The following is a 9,426-nucleotide window of genomic DNA, read 5'->3' as shown; positions in this document are numbered from 1 at the left end:
GGGATGTGATGCCAGTCTATGACTTGTGTTTCTCCTAGACTGCCATTTCCTGCAAAGGAACTCATCTATGTAACTTGGACATCAGTTGTAATTCCAAGAGAACTCAAGGCCCCACTCGGAAGCTGGCAACCCAATCTGTGCTTTTGCTATCCTATCACGGAGACATGATCTGTCCCAGTTTCTTGGTAAATTATTCTGTATCATACACATTCTTGAAAAAAGAGCTTGCCTTACACATTGCATTTTTATAGGTAAATGTAATAATTTTTATGGGCACACCTTAAAATTGTAACACACAAAGTAGCATTAAGACAAGTTTCAGAAAGGTTATTTGGTTGGAAAATGGCACAAAAGCTGTTAGGTCTGGGGCACTGGAAGTTCTAAATAAATTGGGATAGCATGTCTTTGGGATTCAAATTGCCTCATGGGAGGGAAATGGATAGCTTAGTTCTGAGACCTTGTAGCCCAGTGGTGCTGCCTTACTTGCAGGTAGTCCTAAATAGCAAGGCACCCCACTTTTAACCTGAACCAGAGACCCACGAAGTTAAGCCAAGGAAGGCACTCCTGGCCTCAAACACAGAGCTAGTCAAAAGCTCTGCAAAAGGGTCTCTGTTTTCAGGTTGCGCAAGGCAGCCCTCCAAGGCAATCTCCAATTTCTCCCTTCACCCAGCAAGGTATGCATATGAAACAATGCCAAGTTCCATCAGGTAAAGTATCTGCATTTCTAAACACTAATCAGAGGCCACCTAGTAAGTAGCCTTTCTGTCTTCAGAACTTCACCTAACCCTTTTTGTGTGATACCTATGTTTATGTGAAAATCCTTTGCCTCCAAAACTGTCCTTCCTGCTCCATCCCTTAGGATACCAAGATAACCCAACAAACATTCAAATGTTTAGCGATCCTTCCTGACGCTAATCAGGAACCCATCTCCCACCCTTTGTCTACACTTGGGAACCTATTCAACCTGCCTGGGCAGGACTATCAATGGTCATCAAACCCATTCAGCCAGCTCCAGTAGACCCATCCAACACCTGGCTAATCTCATCAATGCTATTGTGAACCCAGACTCTGCCCCTCTGGAGCCTCACTGGTCACACCTAGGTTTTGCTCCTTCTGGTGTCACACCCCCTAGGACCTTTTATCGGTCCATGTAATCTTTTGTCTTCACCTGAGCCGAGTGCCTCAAGGTCTCCAATTGGTTCACATTGTTTTCCAATGTCTGTATCCATCCAAGCACAAGGCCATCAAGGTGTGCACTCTGACAGCACCTATACTTTGAGTACACCCCCAAAGTCTCTCCTTTGGGCCCCCTCCTTAGTGCATAATGCTGGCTGTTGGAACTATTCTCTTCCTCTGCATATTTGGACAGGTAGTATCACTCTTTAACTGACCCTTCTATTCGCTATCATCACCTCTATTTTCTTAGTTCTGAATCGCTTGCTCTTGCTTGAATACTTAATGTACTTGTAATTAGGTAAACTTTGCAATAAAAACTAATTTATTTACTCTTCAAATCTGGAGTCTTCCTACTGTGCCAGACCTTGGTATAAACAGGTGTGCAATTCCTGGAATGTGTCTGGCTTCAACCTGCTGCATAGCTAATTTCCCTCAACAACGAGGCAGGCCATTGGTGGTAACAACCTTCCCCCCAATATTAAATGATCCTAAAAATTGTAGTGAATCAACAAAAGGGAAAGAAAAGAAAGAAAAATAGACATCACCACCAGCTGTCATGAGGAGAATTTGTATACTCATAATGCCTTTCCTTTCTTCACTCTTAACACTCCAGCTTTGGAATTATGCCACACCTAAAATAAAATGCTTCCCCATACTCTAAGAAAAGGAGCTGAACAGGCAGAGCACATGGAATTTAATGACTGAAAAATATTCAGAGAGCCATTTAATTAAACCATTTTTATTAATAATGCAGTGGAAGATAGCAGAATTTAGAAATGTAATGACTGTTGGTGAGAGCATTATGTTAAAGGTGCCTTCAAGTATTATTTCATTTAAAGAAATGATCTCTTGCTTCTTTCCATCAGGTCAGGATTGTCCCATGGCTCCTGGCTTTTATGCCCTTCTAAGATTGTGCTGATGTTTCTTGGGTTCAAAATTTCCTCACATTCTCAGCAATTAATAGCTTGGGTGACTATATTTGACCATGATTCATATCACAAGATTAGCTGAAGTGTTCCAGGAGCCCATTTGCAAAGCCCCATTGGAGTGGCATAGGAACCTAAATAAATTACCAATCTACCTTAGGGCGAGCTGTCAGCCAAAGGTAGACGTAGCATCTTGCAACTGGAAGGAAAGCCACATCACATAACAGTGGGGGGAAAGAAAACCAAAGGACAAAGCTGTCATGGCAACTAACCTGGGGTGAGAAGCGTTTTCAATGATTAACCAGTATGCAAGCATCAAATCATCCTTACTGAAAAGAAAAGTTTTTGTGGAGCTCTTAGGCATGATTTGCCCTGTATGAAGAGCACTTTTATATGCTTGAAAGATATCGGGAAGTCTGGGAGTTCCCCACATGTGTGTGTACCACCTGCAGGGCTTTTTTTGTAGAAAAAGTCCAGCAGGAACTCATTAGCATAATATGCCACATCCAACAGCATAAACTCATTAGCATATCAGGCCACACCCCTGACAGCACATCTCATTAGCGTGTTAGGCCACACCCCCATGCCTTCCCGTGGCTTGCCTGGGCGCCCCACGGCTGTGGGGAGCCCGGGCAAGCCCCCCCTTGAAGGGAAGGGAAGGCAGTCTAAACTGCTTTCCCTTGGCTTGCCCGGGCGCCCCTTCCCTCTGTAGCCACGCATGCAGAGGTTTTGGCTGTAGTGGGCATGGCCAACTCTGAAGCCAGCCAGAACTCCGTTTTTGTGCGTTCCTGCTCAAAAATAGCCCTGACCACCTGTATCTACGAATGTTAAATATTTCCATCCTACTTTTCTCCCCACTGGCAATCCAAAGAGGCTTACAAATTAAGGCAAATCTAGTGCTGATAAACAAAAAACCACATAGTACAACTCCAGGTCCTGGGCTCATCCAGGATCCACTGGGATGGCTCACACAGGATCACAGCCTACAAGGCAAGGGCCAAGAGCCCTTCAGCCGACACCTCTGACCACAACCAGATTTACATACCTGAAACCAATGTTCCCTCTAAGGTGTGCAGTCTTGTGAGTAAAAACTTTACCCCATGAGCCAAAAATGGTGCTAGCTTTAAAACTGTGAGTGGGCCGACATTTTTTGTTTAAAAAAAATATTTCAGTTTACAAACAGTGCCAAATTTGGAACTCCTCCATTTTCTAGGCTTCTCCTCTAGACACACACAGATCAGTTTCAGCTGAATTCCCAAAGACATGTAGAGCTGAAATATCTAATTGGGTGTCTGGAGTTTCAAAAATTGAGTACAAATTGTAGGATTAATAAGTGATATTGATTAGGTTGGTATAGGTAAATATTGCCTTTATGGAAACAGAATGCCGCAATGATGGATCTGTGGCACTAGATGGACTGTGGACCTAAAACCTCGAGGGTGACAAAAAAAACCTTGATTTACTAATGATACTGTTTAGCGGCATGAGAGGTAATTAATTTAACAGTGCAAATCCTGAACAGAATCGCACACTTTTAAACCTATTGAGTTCAACAACTCTTCCACCTGCTTGCTTCAAGAGTACCAATATTCTGAGCTATTCCAATACTGGTCTTGTATACTGGCATAATTTGTCCACACGATCCACAGATTTTAGTATCGTTCTTGCATAGCGGCATCCCCACTCCAAGATGCAAACACATGTCGAAGTAGACAGAACACTGAAAGAGGTAATGAAGTAAAATAATTTGGAACTCAGTGGAAAAAGAAGTCTTTTTCACTTTGTATTGAGCAATGGCAAAGTGCACCTTAGGCAAAACAATCAACAGCCACGACTTGCAGTGTGCCATGTGCGTGTCCAGTAGAAAACTATCAGCAATGAACTAGGAGCACATGATCCAGAAATGATCTGAAAGGGTCTGAAGTCATAATGCTACTTTTTGCCACCCTGTGCCTTTGCGGCTGCAAAGGTCAATGAGGGGGAGAAAGGAGAGCATGCACAGCCTCCCCCCACCTCCCAACACAAACAAATACTGAAGAAATAGGACTCTGTTTGTCTTAAAGGTGCTACTGATTCAAACAGATTGCTGAGGGGAGGAAGGAGGGTGTGCAGTGTTAACCCCACCTCCAACACACACACCAAAAAAATAAAACTTTGTTGGTCTTAAAGGCTCTACTGACTCAAACACTTTGCCAAGGAGGAGAAATGAGGGCAGACATGGCCTCCCCTCTCCTCCATCCATCCTGGGCTCCATCTCCACTGGGCCCCACAGTGCACAAACACAACAGCACTAGCTGGCTGGGGGGGGGGGAGAGAAAGTGGAGAGGGTGACTCACCTCTGTTCTGTGCTCCTGCGATGGGGCAGGTCAGCAGGAGGAGGGCAATGGCAGGGGCCAGGCAGCGGGCGGCCTCAACTCCTGGGAGGCAAACCTCTTGAGCGGCGGGGGCAAGGACTGCCAGTGCCAGCATCCCCCTTTAGAGGGCCTGCAGGCCCCATGGCTGAGGGGGGTGGGGCCAACCCATGAGGACCCCTGCACTGAGCTCATGAGCTCTGCATGGGGGGCGGGCGGGCGGAATCAGTGTGCCAGCCCAGGTCAATGAGGCACATGTTAGAGGGAACCCTGCCTGTAACAGAAAGGAACAAAGAAGTTCAGTCCAGATCTTACAGACTGGCAGGTAGATTCCTAAGATTCTCCTTCTTTACTGCTTAGCGGTTGCTTACTAGTTCTGCATCACCCTTCTTCTAAAGAGACATTTAAAGGGGATCTTCCCGTATTGCAAAGGTATTTGAAAGAGGCAATAGACTCTCTTGCATTTATTGGACAACAAAATGAAATTAAAATTGAATAGACCACAGCAACTAGGGTTCCGAGAAGCCGAAACCTCTACGCTGTGCAAATTGCCTGCACGTTGCGTTCATCTCAAGGTAAACAGCCAGTGATGGTGTAACATTGTAGTCTCACAAGCAGCAGGGCGTCTAGTCTGTGACTTGCAAAATAATGAGTAAAGAGTCTGTGCCAAGTTCATGGTGGGAAGCAGAGGCAGGAACATGAGCTCACTGGGAAGGGAAGAACTGGGTAGAGGTGGTGATAGTTTTGACCCATGTTACATACCTGCTATAGTTACCTGGTAGACTACAGTGATGTACCCAAACAGCATACTGAGCAGACTGAGAACATTAACACTTTAGTCACCTGTTTTTATTTATTATTTAGAACATTTTTGCATTGCCGCTCCAAGAACCCGCTTGAGGCGGCTTACAAAATAAAAATGATAAAAACCCACAGCATTAAAATTAATTAATTAAATTCCTGCATTTAAAAAACCCAGCCCGGCATAAAAATATAGATCATAAACGCCGTTTAAAATAACAGCTTCAATCACATTTAAAAATCAACCCATTAATTAAAATCCTGAGTGAACAGAAACATCTTGCCATGTTGCCTCAAAGAAAGCAACACAGGTGCCAAGCATGCCTCAAGGAGAAGGGCATTCTACAAGCAAGATGCCACTACTGAAAAAGCCCTGCCTTCGGTTGCCACTTGCCTAAAGGCAGGGGCACAGAGAGCGGGGCTTATGTTAAAAATCTTAGCTGGCAAGGTGGACCGTATGGGAAGAGGCGGTCCTAAAAGCAGGGGTCATTTCGTAGAAAAAGAGGTGCAGGAGCTCATTAGCATAATTCATTAGCATATTTGCATATGCCACGCCCCCTGATGTCACCGGCAGCGTGTCAGAAGGCAACACCCACCGCTCAGGCTCCATTGGACTGTTTCGGATTGCTAGCTATTGGGGGGAACGTGCAGATCTGTCCTTGCAGAGGAGGGAGAGCTTGTACCTGAATAAAACTTGGTCTTAAAGGTGCCACTGGACTGTTTGGGGCCAGGGGGCTGGGGGGGGCTCTGCAACTTACCTGGCTGCTTCTTGCTCTGACTGAGGGCTGCTGGGAGCAGGGGGTGGAGCTTGTTGCATGTGCCTGCCCCCTGGGCTCTTTACTGCCGGAGCTCCGCTCCTGTGCACTCCTGCAGGAAATGACCCCTGCCTAAAAGTACCCCAGCCCCAAGCAATACGGGGCTTTAAAAGTAAGAACCAGCACTTTGAATTGTGCCTGGAAACAAAAAGGCAGATAGTATAGAACTTTCACCACCAGAGTGATATTATCCCTAAATCCCATCTCTCACAATGGCCTGGCTGATGCATTTTGGACAAGCTGAAGTTCCAGACTATTTCTGAAGGGAGCCCCATGTGAAATGATTACAGTCGTCTAACCTGGATCTAATCAGAGCATGGATCACTGTGGCCAGATCACACTTTTCAAGGAATGGCTGTAGCTGGAGTACACAATGCTGATAAAAGACAACACATGATACAGAGGAGATTTGGCCTCCAACTGTAAGCCAGGATCCAACAGTCCCCCCAAGCTACAAACCTGTTCCTTCAGGGGGAGTACAGACACCTCCAAGACGGGCTGACCCCTCAGTCCTCAAACAGCTTTGCCAATGACCAACAATACCTCAGTCTTGCCTGGATTGAGCTTCAAATTTTTGACCCTCATCTATCTCATTACTGTCTCCAAGCACCTGCTCAGGACTTCCACAGACCTATCGGACTCAGTTGTTAAGAAGAAGTAGAGCTGAGTATCATCCACATATTGTTGGCATCCCTGATGATCCCTCCCAGCAGTTTCATGTAGATGTTAAACAGCATGGAGGACAAGACAACACCCTGTGAGACTCCATAGCATAAATGCCATCAGGTCAAGCAGTAGTGCCCCAGCACCACATTCTGGAATCATTCATCAAGTAAGGGCAGAACCACCAAAGCATGGTATTCCTACCCCCAATTCAGAACCCAACCAGCCTCTCTAGAATGATACACTAGTCAATGGAATTGAATGTCACAGGGGGACCAGAAGAATAAACAGGGACACACTCTCCCTGTTACTGTCCTGGTGAAGATCATCTGTCAGGGGTGACAAAGGCCATCCAGATGAATCCAGATTGAATTAGGTCTAGATAATCTATCTCCTTCAAGACTGCCTCAAGCTGTGTGGCCATCTTCTGCTCAAGCATCTTGCCCCCAAATGGAAAGTTGGCCACTGAGCAGTAGATGTTCAGGTCAGTGGGGTCCAGGGATACCTTCTTCAGGAGGGATCACACAACTGCCCCTTTCAAGGTAGTTGAAAGGAACTACACCCTCCTGCAGAGTCATTTATTGCCTCCATAACCAACAGCCACAAAGGGCAAGGGTTAAGTCTTGACATGGTGGGCTGCACCTTTCTGAGCAACTTCTGCACTTTATCAAGCTTCAGCAACTGAATGCCATCCATAAAACTAGGACCAGACTGCACTCCGATGGTATCCTGGATATGGATATGTTGCTTCTGTGCAAGTATTTTCAAGGAGACAATTAAAATGGGTTTAACCATAAGACCACTTCTGTACATTTTAAGGAGAATTTTGTGCCCACCTCTTATGATTTCAGGGTTGGTGCAATCCTTGTGTGCTGGCTCTAGCTTACTCCCTTCCTCCATGAAGTGATAACATTTAATGTAGGCCAGGCACTCCACAATAATGTCTGATTGCACAGAGGACCCTGTTCATGTGGGAGAGGGGATAATAACGTAACTTAGTTTCTGTACAACTCGATGTTCAGATGGAGTGCATAGTTCACACTGCTGTGGAGGAGAAATAGTTTGAGCTCATTCTACTATGCGAAGGCTGTCACATTGCTTTCAAATGTATGGATCAGGGCTAACTCTGGCTCTGAATGATCTATAACAATGGAAACTACTGGGAAAGTGCTGGCAGCACAAACTCACATCCTTTCCACATTTCTGTAGGTCAGTCCTTTTTTTCAGTTACCGCTAAGTACATAATTAGCCAAATCTTGAAGACAATCATCACTACATTCTTACAATATAACTGATCTGCTTAAGGTTGAACCCAATGTGCTATAAGCGGGCCTCTGGTCACAAACTAGAACTTTCCCATCCTCCTCCCTTCCAATGCAGCCTACCGTGTCCCTGAAACACTGCCCTGGAGTTCAGGGAAGACCCAAGAACAGCACTGGGTGTGATGAGTGGGGTGGGCAGTCTGCAGTGAAGGGGTGAGTCAGCAAGAACCACACCCTTTGTCTGGGGAAGTAGCTTTTAGCTGGCTGAAAATGAGCTCTGGGTCCACCCTTTAGTACTTGGCAAACTGTCTATTAATTTTTTTTATATGTCTCCCTGTCCCGTTCCCGGCGTCCGGGACCAGGAAACCCCAGGGGAAGGGCGAGGAGAAGAAAGCAAAAGGTGGGTGTGGCTGGATAACCACACTTCTGGTAACATGGGGGTGCAGCCTAATGTGGTAATGAGCTGTGTTGTCAGGGGTGTGGACTAATATGCTAATGAGTTCCTGCTGTTGGGTATGGCCTATTATGCTAATGAGTTCCTGCTGGGCTTTTTCTACAAAAAGAGCCCTGACTGGGTGTGATAAGTGGGGTGGGCAGTCTGCAGTGAAGGGTGAGTCAGCAAAACCCACACCCTTTGTCTGGGGAAGTAGCTTTAAGCTGGCTGAACATGAGCTCTGGGTCCACCCTTTAGTACTTGGCAAACTGTCTATTAATTTTTTTTTATATGTCTCCCTAATCATTACATCTATGTGTATTCAATGGTGAAAAATGACAAACCCTTGGGAGTACGTGATGCTCATCATTACCACGAAGGTAAGCATTATGACCCCAAGACACCGAGAATAACTTCTCTCCCCACTCCCACTGAACAGCTGCACTGGTAGTTCCAGTTGGTTGTGGATGCAGCTCCAGCAGTAACACAGAAGAAGAAATCCCCTCACCATGTCCTCCCTGGGGCTGTGGTAGTGGCTGCTGCAGAGAGGAAATGGTGGTGGTTAGAGGCCAGGTCTTGGCAGATTTAGGTAGTTCTTCCCCTCAGGTTGCCAGGAAAGAATGGCATACAGTATTTAAGGTATTGAAGAGAAGAAGCAAAAGACCTTCCCACTCTCCTTCCTCTCTGCCTGGGGAAGGTAAGAGAGAAAAAGAACTCCTTTTCTCTGTTTTGTTGCTGGAGCACCAGATGCCACCAGAGGGTTGGGGCTTATGGGGAGGAAAGTCTGGGCACCAAGGAGGAAAGTTCAGTAAATTACAAGCAGCTTTAATTTTTTTTTAGAATATGCTATATGTATAAAACCCCAGCATACTGGTACTTTCTGGCTCTCTCACTGGCTGTGGACCGCCTCCCGATTGTCCTGGGCAGTCCAAAGGGGGGGAAGAGGGGGGGAATCCCACCCCGAGCTCTTTGCCGCCGCCTGCAGAGTTGTGTTCGGCG

Source organism: Gekko japonicus, unplaced genomic scaffold (genome assembly GCF_001447785.1).
Source record: "Gekko japonicus isolate JY-2015 unplaced genomic scaffold, Gekko_japonicus_V1.1 scaffold1723, whole genome shotgun sequence".
Classification (NCBI taxonomy): domain Eukaryota; kingdom Metazoa; phylum Chordata; class Lepidosauria; order Squamata; family Gekkonidae; genus Gekko; species Gekko japonicus.
The sequence above is the reverse complement of the archived record's forward strand: the minus strand, read 5'-3'. Positions refer to the sequence as shown.